Below are 6284 nucleotides of genomic sequence, written 5' to 3'. Positions count from 1 at the left end.
GGGGCGTCTGTCAACCCGATGCTGTGTTATCGCGCAACAATGTACCATGCAATAGAGTGTCACAGTTATTTGGGACAGTGGCCCTGCCAGGCACACCCATTCACTATATATACAATCATGAATTAGTCTAGCACATGTATTGTTTATTGCCATAATTGCTGTTGTGTTCTATCAGCCAAACTGAATTGAGAAGGTCTTGTATATATGGGTTGGAAGGGCCAAATCGTATTTGACAATGGATTTAGCAAATACTCTGTTATGACCAAACTTTCTGACATACTATGAGAACAAATAAATGAGCTAAAACTTCTTGTTATTGATTCTGGGTAAATATAAATAGTTATATAAAAAGTTAGTCCTATACAACTCGTAAAACATCGAATTGCATAAAGCAGCCTAAAAAAAAATAAAAAATCAAGAGCACCACCACTGAAAACTTGCATGGTGTAACCCAAGGAGAAGCTGTGACTAGAGCACAAATGCACAGTGAGTTTAAGTGTGTATTTGTGTGTGAATTCCTCATTGTTGAAGGCCTGTACTGCTCAAGTCTGATATAGGAGTAAGAGAGAGAGAGAGACAGTGGGAGATATGCAGAATGACCAGCTGTGAAAAGCAACTCAGACAAAACATGACTGTATGAGGGCATTGAACACTGTGTGGGTTGTGTCCTGGCTCAAGAAGACATCTTCTGTATGAGATATGTAGCCTTTTTGTCTACCGTGTCATACTCAGTCTGAGACTGGGTTGCTCAAATTTACACCTTAAAGTAAAATGAAACCTCAAAATATACTCATAGCAAGTTCATTCATGCCATCTCTATAAAACAGAGTAATAATGTGTTATTATTTAGCTATGCAGTATGTATCTGAATATAAAACTAGACTATTTCGTGAAATGCCTATGGAGCAGGGCCAGATCTAGGGGAGTACTGGGATGGGCTTTGCCCCCCCCAAGCGCAAGTGAAGCAAAGGGTCAAATTGGATTGTCATGGTGCTTACCAAAATGAAATGTGCTGGAACTGAAAACACGCACACCTACCATCGATGGAATACAAGCGCATAACCTTCCATGCCCTGGGTCGATGCCCCTCCATTATATGTTTTTGCCGCCCCAGAATGTAACCATTCTAGATCCAGGTCTGCTACGGAAGCATAATTTTAAGGCATTATAAGTGCGCTCCTGACCCTAATGCTCTTTGCATTATTGTGCTAAAAATGCCAGATGCAGCTAAATGGATATACAGTAAGAACACAGGTGTCTTGAGATGTGCTTTTAAAGTTGATGTTCTTTTTACCTGACACAGTACCTAAAAAAAATGGCGCTCCTGCACGAGATGCTGAGAAAAACAGCTGAACGCAGCACAAAAAAGAGAGGTATAAAGTATTAAGGCCATTATCCTCCTGAGGCCCAGCAATTCATTTTTGTGTCGGACATTTGTTATTTGACTTTTTCTTATCCCATACATGCTACAGTTGTACAATGTAAAGATGTAAATCTTGGGGTATTATCAGAGCACTCCCTGGGCTTTTCAGAGCTACCAAATGTTTGAGTCTCCTTGGTCTATAAATATGAACTGAAATGTATCACAGCTCAATTCAGCACATCAAATAAAATATGACTAAAATATAATTTTTATCACATGTATTTTATGCACTAAACACATTTAAAAAAGGGAAATTGTAAAACTTTTGTCTCAGGAACTTATGGTAAGATGACATCATAATAGCTTGTAATGTAAAATAATTTTTATAACGACAGAGCAGGCTGCACAGAAATATTAGTTCACACTTATATAAATATATCTTATAAAAGTATAAATGTGGTGGGCATGAGTGGAATGTAATGGTGATTGAGAGAAATACCTCAAAAACCTGTTGTATCATATTTGATACATGGATTTCTAAGATGGTGGGTCAATAAAGTAACATTAAAAATTTTAACCAAACACAAGTTGCTTATATTCAGCAAATACTAATTTTTAAATATCAGTAGCAATATAATCATTACTGGCACTTTTACTTTATTAAAATAAGCTGTAATTTATCCCAACATACAGTAAGAGTCACTTTTTGTGCAAGTCTGCCACCATTTTAAATAGATCGATATAAACATTGAAACCACTTTTTTCACAAATAACCACTAGATGGTGCCATAAACATGTGAAACTTACATTCCAGGCAAACACTGTTTAACATATTTGATACAAATGGCTTTATAGGGTTAAAAATAACATGTTTAAGTGGCTCTCTTGCGATATAAACGCTTACTTTGTCTGTAAAATTACATCCAATATTTCAACTTTGTTGTCATGACAACGTAATGCTGGTAAACCCTTAAATACCGGTAACTTTTGCATGATGTCCGCACAAGGATACCAAGAAGGGAGGTTGCAGCTGTGTCATAAATGACACACTATGCACTTACAATAAACACTATGCACTCTGCCTTGTAGTGTATGAATTTTCAAATCGTCCAAAATGGAACACGTAATGTTCTTTTTTACTACATGGAGGCAATGTGGTAAACGCATGTGATGTGTTGACACTAGCTTTAGTGAATTAGCCAAACTCAGTTCAACATTTGTATCTCAAACAATGTGTGTATTCAGCGTGAGGTAATGGTAAAGCTTCCAACTCACATTTGTATTTGGTTCTGTATCCACTGAAGTCTCACTAGCTGCTACATTCTTCATTATTTACAATTGTTTTCTCAGCCCAGCAGTGCAGCCAGGTAACCCCACCCCTTTCGCTATGTATGGCAAGCACATGAAGTGTCCAACATTCCACACTGGAATTGAAGAAGTGCATCATCTGGGTACTCATAGTACACTTCTTGTTGTTGCATTTTCCTTGTTAACATTCCATTCCAATACTTACACTTTAAAATGACGTAGAACAGTGCAGAAGTGTGTGGTTTGGGACGCACAGGTAACTTCCTTGTTTACACAGAGCTGATCGGGTAGTTTGCTGGACCATTGTCTTAAATGAACAAAAGATTTAAGAATATATATATTGTCTGTATGAACTAATTTTGTCCAAAAACACTGAGAAAAAAGTAGCAAAAGCTATATATACTACATATTTACATGACAACAGGTGCACGATGACTCTTTGTTGACATACTGGCGCCACCCACAGAAATTACATCTGTGACGACCCTGCATACACATGCGTGGACGTTGTTTTTCGGCTTCGCTATACGCAATGGATAATTTAAAACGACTGATCCTTGTTCAGGAGACTATGTGGTGTCATTAAAGGGTTAAACATTCGACGCATGTACTGTAGTCATGTGACCAAACAATATGGCGCCGACCACAGTGGAGTTTGTCTTTGGGAGATATGCCAACAAATCTAAGTCTGGTAAGGAACCTAATTATGTTTTTACATTGAAACATATTTGAGTCAAAAGAGTAGAGTCTCTACTTTAATCCAATGTGCCGTTTTTATAAAATGATCCTGTAATGTCTCAAAAACATGAATAACTAACATTACTGGAAATGTAATAAACAATAAAAAGAAATAAAAAAAATCGGACTTCTATAGCTTGGTATTATTTAAAATGTCATAACTTAGTCCCATTGTCCACATATGTGGACATCAATTTTTAGGAAAAAAGATCTATGAAGATGCTGTCTATGCTCACTAGATTTTGAAACATATCTTATGTGCTTATATGTCATGCTGATAAAGCCGACATGAAGGCCTAGTATTGTGTAAAAACCAGACATGCTCATCTTCTCCACAGTCAGATGCCTTTAGTGAAGTTATGAGTATCCAGCTGTGGACTACAGCATCACCTGTGGTCTGTCCATCTCTCCCTCTGAGTGTTTATCTCAATGTCTCACCGGTTACTGGAGCTGGGAGTTTGCCACATCTGTGTCAAGACATTTATAGTCATAGATTCATTTGAAGGACATGTATGAATGAATCTTTGTAATGTCCAAAGAGTGAAGTCTGTGACTTTGGGATTGGGAAGGAATTTAAAGATTAAAAACAGGGGCTTAAATGTAAAATTTTAAAGTATTATTTGATGCTGCAAGCTGCAAATATGCGACAAGGGCACTAGCCTGTTAACATGCATAAACACTGAACAGCAGAGAACATCTAAACATGCCTGAATTCAGTTTCTAAATTTAGTGTTGGGCTTGAAGTGTGCAATTAGAGGCAAAACCCCTCCCAGAACAACACACTAATTACAGAGTAAGGGCAGCTTTGCATACATAACCTATAGAACATATAGAATGGAGACTTAATTTCAGTACTTTTACATTAACAGAATACACATATATATTCGAAACCAACAAGAACTTCAAAGTAGGAGGCATTAGACACAAAAGTTGCGTGAAAGATGGTATGATAATTGTATGCCTGGGTGGAGTTTCAAGTGACAGCTGAATGCAAATGCTGCACAACAGAGTCACTGATGATTTATTTAAGGAGAATTTACCTCTCATTGACACGTAGAGACCCAACACAGTTTGTGTTCATCTCTATTATGTTCCCTTTAACACTTAGCTACAGTTTTTATGGTTAAAAGGTCAAAGAGGCTGCAGATATAATCAGATTGATATTCTGTTGGTTAAAAAGGTGCAATTTTGATGCATCATTCGGAACATCTTTCTTTTTTATGTTCAGTGTTTGTGCAAAATGAATCAAATGGCATGCATAAACCTACAATATATAAAAAAAAGCATAGGATTCATGGAATACATTTTAAATATGGTTCAGTAAGAACACACACACACACACACACACACACACACACACACACACACACACACACACACACACACACACACACATGTTGTGTTTCCATGTTTTATGGGGACTTTCCATAGACATAATGGTTTTTATAATGTACAAACTATATATTCTATCCACTAACCCTACCCCTAAACCTAATCCTCTCAGAAAACATTCTGCAATTTTACATTTTCAAAAAACCTAATTTAGTATGATTTATAAGCTGTTTACCTCATGGGAACTGACAAAATGTCCCCACAATTTGTTTTACTATCCTTATGGGGATATTTGGTCCCCACAAAGTTATAAATTCATGCTCTCACACACACACACAAACATATTTTTTGCATGCAGAAATAGTAATCTTAAATTGTCCTTTATAAAATTGATTTGGGCCTACCCGAAGACATTTCTTCAGAATGACTGTGAATCCTTACTGAATCTTTTCTGATTAAATGGGGAAACAATGAATAGACAAATTGCTTTTGGGGGTGAACATTTGCAATAAACTCTATTTTGGAAAATGTAATTTTACTCCTGTAAATTAACTAAATATTACTTGTGGTTTTAGGCATGTTATGGACATCTTCATAATTTAGGAGAAAAAATAAATAAATAAACAGTCTACCTCTAAGTGAGATGAAATTAGGATGTTAATTTGGTGATTTATATTTTTAACAGGTTAATTCTATTTGAGCATATTTACAGAATATCTAAACATTCTTTTAAAATAGTCAGAATGTAATGTTGACAAGTAATAACCTCCGTCCCAGCTAACGTTTCATGGGACCGTTCATTTTTGGTTATACAAAAATAAAACTTAAAAATAACGTTCCTAGAACATTAAGAAATGGTTCGCAAGAAAAACAAAAACAATTGGGAACTATACTGTAAGCTAACGTTAGGGGAATATTCTGTGTTTGCAGGGGTGTCACACTTTCTACTTGCATAATTTTCTCTTAGTTGTCTATTACAAACTATTTTTTATCTTACAATAAATTATAAGATCTAGACCTTATTCAGAGTAGCGCCATTGTTTTTTTTTTAAGCTGTCTGAACAGTGGCATCCCAGATAGCACACATCTGCGAAATGTCTGTTTTAGATCTATTCATCTGGAAAGCATCAGAATCTAATTTACATCTGCTAAACATCTTTAAAAAAAATCAGATTTACAAACATTATAAATCATGAAAGCCTCAAAGACATCTGCTGAATGTCTTATTGTCATCCGAGACACTGACATATGTTTTATGGATATATTGCAGATGAACAATGTAAAAAAAAAAGAAAGAAAAAAAAGTCTCCCAGATGTAAACAGTAAACACACGTCAGTTTAAACGTGATATCAGGAATTAAATGTATAAAGCTATAAGGTCCTAGATCACATTTAATTTTCCCAGCTGATGTTTTCAGGAGCTCTTTTTGTAAATGTCCTTTAGTTGTTTGTTTTCAATGTTTCGTCAGCCCAACGAGTAATACCACTACAAAAACAGTAGGCCTACAACTAATTGAAGAGACTCTAATAGAAGTCCCTTAGC

This window comes from Xyrauchen texanus, chromosome 50 (assembly GCF_025860055.1).
Source record: "Xyrauchen texanus isolate HMW12.3.18 chromosome 50, RBS_HiC_50CHRs, whole genome shotgun sequence".
NCBI classification, from domain to species: domain Eukaryota; kingdom Metazoa; phylum Chordata; class Actinopteri; order Cypriniformes; family Catostomidae; genus Xyrauchen; species Xyrauchen texanus.
Note: the sequence above shows the minus strand (reverse complement) of the source record.